Consider the following 14,396-nt stretch of genomic DNA (forward strand, 5'->3'; position numbering starts at 1 on the left):
GAAATGGGCATTGCTGGCTTTTCATAACCAAGTGGGATTGGTAGGAAACATTGAAGAATATATTTACGTTAATGGGAGAATATGTTTGCCCAGCACATTACATTCTCGGCTCCCAGCTGTATTTGTTTTAAATGTCCTGTTGTTCCAAAGACGGTGGATAGAAGCATAAGCTATACATGTGTTTCTCAGTGAGTGAGTACGTGTCCTTACATTTGCAAATTGATGACCAAAAGTTTTGATGCTTTTTTTTTTAAAGGCTAATGCTAAATATTTTAAAAGGACAATTGCTTGTTGTCAACTTTAAGTAATTGGAGATTAGTTGCTCTTATCATCAGGCTTCAAAGGCAAAGATAGGAAGAAAATCAGAGTGGAAGTTCTGTTAGAGAAATAAAATTATATAAGTAAAATAGGAACTTCTTGTTGGAGAATTTGGGAGCAATCATACTTTCAGACCAGTGTAGAAGCCATTAAGAAAAAATGGATTTTAATTTTCCACGTTAGCCTAGAGCCTTATTCAGCCCACCTTTGTGTCATAAGACCAACTTGACTGCCTTAATCACTGTTGATAGACGGAGGATCAACCTATTATGACTTAAATTATGCTTATCCTCTTATGTCATCAAACAGACTATCTATTAGAACACAGTTTTCACCACATACAGCTCCGAATTGGCTGTCTACATAAAGTAAATTAACATACTGTCTACTAAATAAGCTTATTTTAATATAAACAATGATTAAAACTTGTGTGTATTTCTTAAGAATATAGGCAGTAGATTATTTTATAAATATGAACAATAAATGTTTTGTGCCATATTGGGTGGCGAAGGAGGATTTGCCTTACACTTAATGAATTTTCAGTTGAGGGTTTACTTTTTTGCCAGTATAGAAAGATATCTGAGTTTTCTAATGGTCCATTTCTCCATTTTCAACCCTGACTGCTCTGTTGGTTTCCTGATTTTGAAATGATAAGCAATCTTCAATGTTCTGTAAGAAAAATATATTTGAGGTCACTTTTCTACCTTACTTTTGACAGGAAAGTAGAAGAGAAGATATGTTATAAGGAAATTTTATGAGAATTTTTTATTCTTCTTATATTTCTTATGTATAAGTATATACATTATTCAGAGGAGAAAAATACAGATATATCTCTTTAGTATCAGAAAAGGATTAATTTATTAGTGTCACTAATTTTAAGCAAAACAAATATTAAGACTTTATGTTATGTACATTATATACCGACATTTAATGGTATGCTTTTGTATTATTATATATAACAATATAATTATTCATTTATTTAATTAAATATTATTTTAGGACATATTTTCAAGCATATCTCCCTTCTTATGCACTCTTTACATAGGAAATGGCCCTCAGAGAATTTTTAAAAATCATATTTATTAATTTAAAGATACAACATTTAAGTCTGATGGTTTTATATGTCTTTATAGCTGAAAATAATTAATATAACAATTATTGAATCTTTCCAATCTGTCAGGCTTTGTGACACAGGTATTATGTATATAAAGCAGTGAACAGAAGAGTTGAAGTTCCTGCCATCATGGAACTCACAAACATGGGATAGAGAGTCATTGCCTATGGAAAGGAACAAATAAGAAATGATAAAATTCAAAGTCCTATAAAGCATGAAGAGAGCTGGGATGAAGAATTATGGGGGAGAAAGAGGTGGGGAGAGGGATCTAATTAGATAAAGTAGTTCAGGGTGGGCAACACTGGAGTCCACAGGTTGAGAGCTGACAGGTAAGAAGGATGCAGAGATTTTAAGAGCAGGTGGAAAAAGCAGTGTGTGTGCAGAGACCTTGAGGTGGAACAAATCTTGTCCCATTGGGAGAAAAAAAGAGGCATAGAAATTTTAAGCACATTGTCAAGTAGAATATAGTTTGATATGCTTGAAAACAGAATAAAGAATAGCTCCACATTTTGTGTTTTGGGGAAGGGTAATACAGATTTTTTAAATGTAGGGTTTTTAAAAATCCTTTATTAAGTAGTGATTTATTTAATGTAAAGATTACTGAGTTGGAGCCCTACACACGCACTCTTTCCTATCTCCATCACCCCTACCCCTATAGAAGAGTGATGTTTATACCAGTTAACTTGCTCTTATGAAGGACAGAAATTTGCAGGATGGCTATTAATGGTGTGGTAGGCAGCATGATTGTAGCCCACCTTTCCAGATTCAGCTCCATCTACCCTCCACCGACCTCCACAGATTTCAAACACAATTCAGTGCTGCCCCCCCAAAAAATTAGTCATATGCTTTCAAATCCTTGTCCTTTTGTTTGTGCTTTACTGTGTGCCTAGCATCCTCTCCTCACTTCTACATTCACCTGTTGAAATTATGAGATTCTTCTCATTTTGAAAAGCTGAGAGAAAATGCAGTCTCCTCTGAGAAACCTTCCCTCATTGGATACAATTAAAAATAATTCTGTGGCATTTCATACCTCACTATTGTTGTTTATATCTCATAATAATTAATTCAGTATACACATTCAGTTGATTGTAGGTAAGAAGCAAAGTCTGTGTTTTCTGCATCTTCATAGGCTCTCAAATCTTGATAGAGTGTTTGCCATACACTGGGTTCTCCTCATTGCCCTTGGATTGGGGTGAAATATGGAAGGTCAATAGGCCCAAGCTAAAAAAGAAAGTATCCTTGAACCAGAGTGATCTAACTAGATAATTTTAGACATAAAAATACTTCTCAAATTTTATACCTTTTTTACTTTCCCTAAATAAATATAATTATATATTTTTAAAGAGAATTAGAGGGATTACATATCTGTGGATTATTCATAAGAATGCAAGAATATAAACAACCTCATTTTAAAGTTTAACTAATACATGAACATAGATATTTACATATATTGATTTAGTCAAAGAGGGGAATTTACAAGGAAATCAACAGTTTGCAAATAGTTTTATTGTTTGGAATCTTAACAAAAATGAAAACTATAGTAGAAACTGATTACAATGATGTATAATAAACATTTTATCCCCAAAAGGGTTATGTTTTTATTGTGAATTTTTATTCAAACAAGAACCATAATTGTTTACAGGATGATAACCTTTCTGAATCCTTGGCGTGGCTGCTAATGCAAGTTGTTTCTTGAGATTTACTTTTTTGGGGCTGTGATCATAAGAGCTATGGTATTAGGTGCCATGTATGTTTAGTCAGTAGGTGCATGGGCTTCTTACTAACATTTTAACTAAAACAGATTACACTATGTATAAGGAATGGAAAGTGAGATATTTAAAATGTGTTTTCAAGTTAATGCATAACATAAAAAGCAGAAAGGTATGTACACCTATAGAAATAAAAATGCTTTGCTCCAGTGTGATAGTGAAATTCATCAGTTATCCTAAGAAAAGTGCCTTTCCTTCTTACAAGGTGCTATGTAAGGAAACAAGTGTCTACCCTCTCAGAAAATAATCCACAGCAAATAGTCATCAAAAAGCCACTGTTTTTTTGTGCTACTGTTTTAATGTCATTACCATGTGCTCATACAAAGACCATGTGCTTGTTTATTTTGGCTGTTTAGGTTAAACTAAAACAAGGGAACATTTTTCTTCAAAGCATTTTTATTTTTTGGAAGATATTTTCTCTTTGGTGTTTATTTTCTAAGGCCATACCTATTGGAGTCTTACTACATATTAATACTTGTTGCTAACTTTTTGATAATTATAATTTTATTATTTGTTAGTTGTATTAAGGTTAGATCAAATGTTGGTCTTCTAAATTAAAATGTTGAATTTTTTGTTTTGTTTTTAACAAGGGACATACTATAAATGCAGTTTCTAAGCAGGGAATCTTATGAGAATATTACCAGATTGGTCAATGAAATAATGTTGGAGACAAAAAAGGTGTTCATTGTTTATGCATTTTCTTCCTGTGGCTTAATTGTTATGATTTCACATCCATATTTGCTATAGGTTTCTGAAAATGTTTAATACCTCAGTAGTTCAGTAAGTAAAGTGTAAAATAGTGTAGCAGGTTAGGTATAATGTAATTAAACATAAATAACATGTTTGCTTTGGGTTTAGTTATATCCATAGATTGAGTTGAGTTTACATCTATTAAAAAATACTTAATAATCTATGGCCACCTCTCTGGTGAAGACATCCTGTGACCTTTCCTAACAAGATTTCAGATACACCAAACCTTCTGTCCCAAAGTTACCATAATCAATTATAGGTTTCACTTTACATTTTGAATTTGAATACTTTTACATTTAGCCCCAAACTTGTGATTTTTGTTAGTAATTCCGTTCTGTATAATGTTACTGTGAGAAAAAATATTTTCAAACTCAGCAAGAACTTCCCTTCTCTTTGGTATAAAGTTATGTCTTCTAAATTTTATTTACTTAATTTTTTTTAAATGGTAGAAATTTAAAAGGAAAGGTTTCTAAATATGATTTATCCACTTACTTCTGGAATTCTATATTTTTCCTAGATATAATTTATATTAATGTCTCCCCAAATGATGGGAAACTTTAGCCAAAGAGGACAATGATATTTAGATAATACAAATGTTATATAATATTTCTAATATTGTTTTAGTACCCAGCAACTAAAACACACACACGAAGCCAAATCTCTAAGAGACCATTTCAGAGCTGTCAATGCAATTTAAAGCCAGTTACAGTGTTTGCATTAGAAAAAAAAACTAATTTAGTAGTTTTTGTCTATAATGGTGCAGCATTCAATTTAGTAAACTCGGATCACATGAAAATATCACCATTTGCTGTTTACCGGGGTGACAGGATAACAATAGGGACGCGTAGAAATCCAGACACAGAGTCTACACCATTTTATGGTAGGTACTACTTTGTCATTCAGAAAAATGTCTCCTTTCATAAAATTGTATTTTGTAGTTTATTTTGTGGGATGTGTGTTTCTCCCTTTATGGTTTTTGATATTGCGATTGATAGGAACCCATATGGCATCACCATAGGGAAGGGCCACTTCAAAGTCATTGTCTCACCAGTGCCTGGCATACAATGAGCACTTCAGAAGTACTTGTTGAGTGAATGAAACATACCACATTTGTCAGGGCATATATGCAGCAGAAGCATAGAACACCAATTGAGATCAATGAACACATAGCAATGGCTATAATTGGATCATTATTGATGTATTTAACAACTACCTGCATGACACTCTGTGTCTGTTGAGTACTATGTAATCTTCACAACAAACCTATGTGGTAGGTACACTACAGTACCCATTCATTAATACACTAAATTATCCAGTAATGGATAATGCACTAATATTATCCATTCATTCATTTTACAAATGAGGAATCTGAAACAAACCAAATAAAAAGCTTGCATAGCTTTAAAGAGTGGGGCTGGGAGTAGGAGAAGGTCTGCTAACTGGTTAGTCCAACTGCCTGCTTACTATTTGTCTGCACTTACAAGGCTGAATTTGGCTGAAGAAAAATACACAGACACATTGGTACGACTTTAAATTCACAGTCAATAACCTCAGGGGGCCCCTTGGTACATTTATTTTTTTAAATCCATTTTCACTTAACTGGATCATATTTCTTACCTTACTTCCCTTCAAACATCTTATGTTTCCTCTCCCATTTCTACTCTCAGCTATGTCCTTGCTTCTATTTGTCTGAGAAAGTAGAAATAAGAAATAAATGTTCACATACTTCACAACTGCTTTTATAAGTCTATCTGCAGATCTGTCCATTTACTCCTCCTTTTATTTTTTTACTGAACTTGGGGATAAACTCCTAGTGCTGTAATCTAAGGTCAAGACCTCCTTGAATTTAGCATTAGACCCTCTCTCCTACTCAGGGAAATCAATCCAATAATTTTCCTCTCTTCTGCATCATCCTACTGTATTATTCCACATCCTCCTGTATTATCCTCACCAGCATTTAAATATGCTGTAATATTTAGAGCATCTTAAATAATTCTCCCATCTTAAAAAGAAATCCCCTCATGATCATGCATTTCTCTCTAGCTGTTGAATTAATTGTCTGTTATTGGAAAAACTTTTTGAAAGAGAAATTGCAACTCTCCTTCTCCCATTCTTTCCTGGACCTTTTCTAAACAGGTGTTTGTCCGCAGTAAAAAAAAAAAAAAAAAAAAATGGTCTTGTCAAGGTTATCCATGACCTGCATGTAATCAAACTCAAGATTCTGTTTTCAATCCTTATTCTACCTGTATAGTATTTGGTCTTCAAATTTCCATAATAAATTCGTATATTTTACTACGAATTAGTAGAGTTAGCATCGAAATAGTTTTAACCTACCCTTTACCCAACCAGTACACTTTATGTGATCATCTTTTTATAGTGACAATATATCTGGGCTTCTAATTGAGAGTATTAATACGTTAACTCTTCCATGTGATTTGATGTTCAGCCAAACACTATTAGTACTAGTTGGTATTCGGGTATCATTAGAAGGCAATGCTTGGTGTTTCCTTACTTGGGAAGAATATTCCTTTCATCACATATATTTGTGTTTGGACTGAGTGACTTGTCTCTATAAAACAGAGGAAGGTGAATGGTCTTTCTGAGAATTAGTCTTTATATTTAAATATAATAGATTTGTGATTAAGCAATGGCTGCTTTTCAGCCTCCTTAATTACTATCATAGCAAATAATAATTGGCAAACTAAAATTGTTAATTTGCTTAATGATAAATATCACTCAAGTTTAAGCATTATATAGAAAGAAATAGTCATAAACTTTGGAAGGGCCATTTACCATAGTTCATTTTCTCTACATGGAATGTTTTCATGGAGATTTGCTCTGTATTTTTATGCCTAAGGTTTTCAAGTAGTGATAATATGTTCTATGTCTTCTTTATTTACCTATTACATAGACATAATTAAGGTAATGGTTTTACATTTGTGTTTTTTTCTGTGTTAATTTTTGTCAAAATGACAAACAGCTTCTAAGGTATAAGCAAATGGCAAAGAGCTGGCAATTAAAGTAGAGGAACAAATTTGTAGACAGAATAATCTCTCTTCCAATGAGATTTTCCAGGGTTAACATGTAACTAGTGGGCTCAATAGTTAGATATGAATGCACTGTCTTTTCTCAGGAAACTGTTGAATGATGGATGGGTATTTGCTTGTTTGTTTTCTTCAGAATCCAACAATTGTCTTTCTTTTGAAAAAGTCTTTAAAATAGTCCAAATCTCATTGCTTAATATCTTTTTATTCCAACACATGCCTCATTTTATCTCTTTGAATTTCTGTAAATAATTCCTGCTTGTCCTTGGATACAACATGCCCTTTAAATATTTGTTCATGGCTTTTTTATTCTTCTCACCATTTGGCCAACTTACAATTGTTTAACTCTATTAATCTTTCTGCATAAGTAAATGCCACCAGCACCTTAATCATTTCTGTGGCTTAGATTGTTCAATAATTACCTCACCCTTATTCTAGCAAATGAGATGACTGCTGTTTTCATGAAGAGAATTTCATGCGGAGGCCAGACTTTGGGTAGCAGGGAAGACTGAATCCTTTTGCTGTCTCACTTCTCTCTGGGGTAGGATCTGATTTGAATACAGGGATGAGGATATTGTACAAATCCATGCTAGGTAGAAACAGTCTTCTTGGTTTCATACCTGACGAATTAAAGGAGAGTGTAGGGAAAGTAAGCAGACATCTTCACTGCATCTGCTCAGATTGGATGCATCTTCACTGCATCTGCCCATCTCATACTTCTCCCAACAACAGGGCATAGTTGGTATTATTTTCATTTTATGGATGAGAGGAAGTGAAGGAATTTCTTCGGGGACTCATAGTGACCAGGTGTAGTATGTGAACACAAGTCTGACAAATATGTACAGTTTTAGAATTAACCCAATGAATCCTAAATCATAATAAAGGTCAGCATTATATTCTAGTGTCTTCCTGGATGCACCCCTAGAACAGGCTAGAATGTCAACCACAGGATTCCCTCTGTCCATTCCTACAATTTTATTATTGTTATTATTATTATTATTACACTTTATGTTCTAGGGTACCTGTGCGCAACGTGCAGGTTTGTTACATATGTATACATGTGCCATGTTGATGTGCTGCACCCATTAACGCGTGATTTACATTAGGTATATCTCCTAATGCTATCCCTCCCCCCTCCCCCCACCCCACCCCACAATAGGCCCTGGTGTGTGATGTTCCCCTTCCTGTGTCCAAGTGATCTCATTGTTCAGTTCCCACCTATGAGTGAGAATATGCGGTGTTTGGTTTTCTGTTCTTGCAAGAGTTTGCTGAGAATGATGGTTTCCAACTGCATCCATGTCCCTACAAAGGACATGAACTCATCCTTTTTTATGGCTGCATAGTATTCCATGGTGTATATGTGCCACATTTTCTTAATCTAGTCTGTCACTGATGGACATTTATTATTGTTATACTTTAAGTTCTGGCGTACATGTGCAGAATGTGCAATTTTGTTACATAGGTATGCATGAGCCATGGTGGTTTGCTGTACCCATCAACCCATCATCTACATTAGGTATTTCTCCTAATGCTATCCCTCCCCTAGCTCCCTACTCCCAACAGCCCCAGTGTGTGATGTTCCCCTCCCCATGTCCGTGTGTTCTCATTGTTCAGCTCCCACTTATGAGTGAGAACATGTGGTATTTGGTTTTCTGTCCTTGTGATAGTTTGCTGAGAATGATGGTTTCCAGCTTCATCCATGTCCCTGCAAAGGACATGAACTCATCCTTTTTTATGGCTGCATAGTTTTCCATGGTGTATATGTGACCCATTTGCTTTATCCAGTCTATCATTGATGGACACTTGGGCTGGTTCCAAGTCTTTGCTATTGTGAATAGTGCTGCAATAAACATACATGTGCATGTGTCTTTATAGTAGAATGATTTCTAATCCTTTGGGAGGACATGATGCAGAAGCTCCTGGGACAGTAATGTTACAAATGATGACCACCCTGCAGAAAAGAGCCTTCTCCAGGTCTTCCTCCCCTTCTCTCTGTTCAATGCATGGGACAATAGTTTTAAAAGCTATACAGGACAGCAGAGTTCAGACACGTTTGTTCCATCATCTCTTAGACTTTCCTTTTGGAGTAAGCCACTAAAGAGGGTGAAGCAAGGTTGAAGTTTTCCTGTCTCAAGTATTTCATGTTTGTCCAACTTTTATATTCTGCATCCTAACGCCTTTGCATTTTGGAAAATTATAAAAAGTTACAAAAGTTGCTGAAGTTTCAAGAATATGGCACTAATGAGCAAAGGTTTCCGGTTCCCATGCTACTGTTGCTGAACTGACACAATTTTTATCATTAGAAATGCCCCTGGTGTCCAAACACTCCCATAAATGTTATCGTTTTTACTTTCTGCATGGTTTATTGTTGTATAGCCAAGTGAAATTGAGATGCATATTACAGTATTAAGTACTTTTTGCAACTTTCTATACTAACAAATCAGGCTAACCTAAAGGTAAAGGTACAATGTTTGTGTCTGTGTGGGTTTTGCTTTTGCTCTATGGTAGTAGTTATAAGGAATTCTTCAGCAGAATCTCCCCAGGAACATTTGTTTACAAGCTAAATCTTTCTATCTGTTCACTTTTTAAAAAAGGAAACAGCAATTTGCAATATCCATTTTTAAGCACTAACTGATGTCATCATAACTTACTGGCCTCACACTACTATCCCTTCTCTTTTTTGAATTTTCCACACCATTCTCATTGGCATCTCCAGAGATAGGTCTGTTGATTTTTTTTTTCTTAAAACGTGAATGTAAGAAAATACCCCAAATTTCACCTGCATTGTGTCTCACACATTTCCATCAGTATTATTTACCACTATCCTTACTAGAGCCCAAAGGTCCACAAACAACTGCCACCCTTCATGGTGTGGTGGGTGCTGGTAAAGCCCAGGAGGCAGACACAGAACACTCTGGGCCTTGTGCTCCCACAAACTGGCTGAAAAACTTGGGCAGATCTGTCAGCATGCAGAGACCTCTATGCAATGAGCCCATTGAACAAGACAATTTGATAGACGCCTCTGAGCTTTCACTTCTTCTTTTGCACCCCGTGTAGAGTCCCTCATGAATTAGATCTTAGAAGATTGAGGCAGAAGTGTGTTCCTTTGCCACAGGAATTATATGTTATACAAAAGGCTATCTACATTGTGGTTTTAATTTGTAGGATGGATACTTTAAAAGCCCTGACTTCAACACTATGCAATCTATGTCTGCAACAAAATTGCATCTGTACTCCATACACTCATACACACAAGCAAACAAACACAAAAGGCCCTCTGGAGAACAGGATTGTCCTCTGGATGCTGACACTTTATGTTCAGTGTCTCTCTTCCTGTCTCTTCCTCACCCCCTTTCTTTAGGGTTGGCTTTGACTCCATGCTTCCTGTTGGCTGCTCATTAAATGCAGCCTGAAAATAGTTGGTTAATCATCTTTGTATATTGTATAGATTCTATATATTTGTGGCACACAGCCCTCCCTCCTTCCCTGTAGTCACCCTGCACTATATTTAGGAATGTAAAAGCTATAATTCTCCTATATTCACAAGTTTGAATATTGAGACAGGAAAAAAAAAAAGCCTACTCAAGTCTCCACTAAAAGTCTGTTTAATGCCTCCCGGTATTTATAGAACTCGATTCTTCCAGACACTTTTATTTGTTTTATCTTAACAAGTTTCATTATTTTCTTCTAGAGTTGGAATCTGCACAGAATTATTTTAAAAAATTACAGCTTGTGTACATAAGAGCAGTCACACTAGGTGCAAAGTTAAAACCCATTTAAAGAGAATAAAGCTTCAATGAGGAAATAGGAAATAATGACAAGCCTAGGAAAAGAGGTCTAACTAACATGAATGACCACACACACACACACACACACACACACACACACACACACACCACAATTAGAGTCTCCACAACTCTGGTCTGTAACTTAATGAATGTCAAATTGCCTCACAGGAATTTCAGATCTTCAGTGTGAAGTTCTGGTAGGTAATATTGAACATATTCCTCAACAACAGCATGCATGCTTCTAAATAGCCACTAGAATTCATTTGAAAAGAGCAATACACACACACACACACACACACACACACACACACACACACACAAACAGAAAACTGGCAAGCTGATCTAGATGGCAACATTAGATGAACTAGAAAACTGAGACCACTGGATACTAACCAATTTGAGTTAACAGTATCAGCTAGCTTTCTTTGGAAAAGAGAGAGAAGCACTAAACAAGTGAGGTTCTCAATTTTAATAAGTTTCATTAGTCAAACATAGGACTAAAGTTATTGGATTTTTATTAAAAGTGCCTCCTTTGAAAGAAGGCTGGACTAATGTGTTTCTGATTATCAATCAGCCAGTGAAATTTCAGGTTCTCAAAACTATGACAGGATTTTGAGCAGGAAAAACATCCCTTGGTAAAACTCTCAGTAAATAGTAATTTTCCAAGTGAAGAAAATCATTATAAGTCAAGAGAATTGCTTTATGGCTTCAGGAAGTTAGTTATTCTGCACTTACTGGCACTTGCATTCAAGGTGATTTCATTTAGAGTGTATTACACACAGATGGTTTGATTAAACTTACTGAGTTAATAGTGGCTGTATCAATATTGGCTGCATCAGTGTTGGCTGCAAGCATCTTGTTTCAGGGGGAAAAACGGGGTGTGCTATAAACTGCATATCTTGACGTATTTAAAGTTCCAGTTAAGAAACTACATAACACACAGAAATAGTTGGTATTTGTCTGTTGGATTTGTTGTTAAGAAATGTATGAGTCTCTTTCATTTAAATACCTCTTGACACTGTAAAGAACCTTAGATAGACACAACAAAAGCCAAGAAGCTTAAAAGGCAGAGCATAAGGACAGAAAATACTAATATAATAAAAAAGGGAGAGATAACCCTCAAAATGTAGGTGCCAGAATTCTTGGGATGGAGGACCTTGCATGCTCTTGTCTGTATTCTCATGTCAGAGTGGCTCTAAGTATATGGTCCTCTTTAAGCACTTTTCGCTTTGAATAATAATGTGGCTGAATAAAACTGAGATATTCCTATGGTTTCAAGTAAAAAGAAAGCAACCAATATCTTGGCTCATCAAACTTCATCATTATCTGCACTGAACTTCACAAAAACTTTGATGTGGTGATGGTATCACAAGTCTATGAATATGTCCAACTCATCAAAATAAATTGCATTTTTGTATGTTAAGTATGTCTCAGTGAAGCTTAAAAAACCCTTTAAAGTGGACAATATTTTCCCTATTTTTCGAGTGAAAGAATGGAAACTGACAGATGTTAAGTAATTTCTCCTGGGCCATATAATCTATGGTAGTAGTAGTACTTTTCGATTTCTCCTGCACAAACTTCTCGGGTTTCTGTTTGTTTGGTTGGTTGGTTGGTTGCGTTTTTTGGGTTGTTTGTTTGTTTTTTGAGACAGAGTCTTGCTCTGTCCCCCAGGCTGGAGTGCAGTGGTGCGTTCTCGGCTCACTGCAACCTCCACTTCTGGGGTTCAAGCAATTCTCCCCCCTAAGCCTCCTGTGCAGCTGGGGTTACAGGTGCACACCATAACCTCTAGCTAATTTTTGTATTTTTAGTAGAGACAGAGTTTCACCATGTTGTCCAGGCTGGTTTTGAACTCCTGATCTCAGGTGACCCACCCACTTCGGCCTCCCAAACTGCTGGAATTGCAGGCGTGAGCCACCGCACCCTGTCTGAATTCCCCATTTTGATATGACTCCCTCTTTACTTGGGGTCTCTTTGATAACAAATAAGAAAAATGGACAGAGGGCTAGTTGCAAGAAATCAGATTTGGAAGTCACTACTTGGGAAGTGGGAGGGAGACATCAGGAGTTATGGCTTTAGTTCATCTTCTCCCATCCCTTTCTCTCAAATGTTGCTATTTCAATAATAGGAATTTCACCATATTTTTTTTCAGAAAGACTTTCTTTATATTTTCTTGTTTCATAAAATTTGAAACACCATAAAATCCAGGAGACAACCTAAAAGAGTAAATGTTCTTCCCAACCTTTGGGAAAAATTAGAATCCTCTTTTGTCCATTCCTAGCTTTTATTTCTCCTCCAAAAGGCATTTCTTGTATTTTGATTAGAAAATCCTTTCACTATTTCTCAAGCAAGACTAAAGCTGAACTAGAGTAGAGCGCTTGGGCAGATTTATTAAATAACCTATATAGTGAGGATGATATGGAGGTCATTTAATTCTATTTCATAAATGTTATAGCAGTTTTTACATTCAAAATGGTATTTCACTTTCAAAATAAATATTATTGAGGTATAACATGCACATTAAAAGAAGTGCACAAATCACACACAACTTAATGAATTTTTGCAGAGTGAATAAATACACTTGTGTGAAGAGCATACAGATCAAAGAACACTACCAGTCCCGCAAGAAGTGATCCTCCTGTGCTTTTCCAATCAATGAAACCTAAAAGCAGCCACTCTCTTGACTTCTAACACAATATATTAGTCTCACCTGCTTGAAAAAACTATGTATCAGTGATGTTATGCAGCATGTACTTTATTGTGTCTGGTTTCTTTTACCTAATACTGTATTTGCAGGTTCATTCATGTTATCTCTGCTAGTAGTTCATAAAACCTGTAGCGATGTCCCCCCCTTTTTTTTTTTTTTTGATATTGACAACTTGTACCTTTTCTCTTTTATCTCATGCAGTTTTGTTTGGGCGTATTACATTTTATTTAGTCTTTTTCAAAGAAATGACTTTTGGCTTAGCTGAATTTTCCTATTGTAATTTTTCTGTATTGATAAATTTCTTCTTAATTTTATTATTTGTTTTTAATTCCTTTAGATTAAATTTGCTGTTCTTTTAACTTGGTGCAAGTATAAATTGTAGGCTTGTTGATTTTAAGCCATTGAAGAATTTAAGCATTCATGGAAAATGGTAAATCTACCTGTAATCATGACTGTAGCTGCACTAAAAAGTAGTGCTCTATTTTAATTTTCACTTAGTAAAATATTTTCTAATTCTGTGATTTCTTCTTTCACTTAGGATTATTTAGAAGTGCTGGTTTACTTGCAAAATATTTAGCAGTTGTCTTGTTATCTTTTTATAATAATAAATTACTAAATTTCTAGATTAAATCTACCATAATCAGAGAACAAATAAAATAGCAAATTGAAAACAAAGGTTTGTTTTACTTTGTAGCCAGATATAATATTGTCTGTATGACAACTACTTTAAGTTTATTGATTTTGTAGTTCTAATTTTTATTTTTTAATTTACTTTCTTTTCTCCATTTTTATCAGTTACTGAAGCAAACTGTTTTAAAAATCTCCCATTGCGATTGTGAATTTTTTTATATTTCCTCCAGACCTGTCAGTTTTTGCCTTCATTCTTTATAGGCTAATATAAAATTATTA

At 35.1% G+C, this 14,396-nt stretch overlaps 1 protein-coding gene across 5 annotated transcripts in view; it reads left to right on the forward strand.

Annotated features, from left to right (window-relative positions):
• Positions 1 to 14,396, forward strand: part of FGF14 (fibroblast growth factor 14) — a 680,734-nt gene that overhangs the window by 483,761 nt on the left and 182,577 nt on the right. The window lies entirely within an intron of this gene.

This window comes from Piliocolobus tephrosceles, chromosome X (genome assembly GCF_002776525.5).
Source record: "Piliocolobus tephrosceles isolate RC106 chromosome X, ASM277652v3, whole genome shotgun sequence".
Lineage (NCBI taxonomy): Eukaryota > Metazoa > Chordata > Mammalia > Primates > Cercopithecidae > Piliocolobus > Piliocolobus tephrosceles.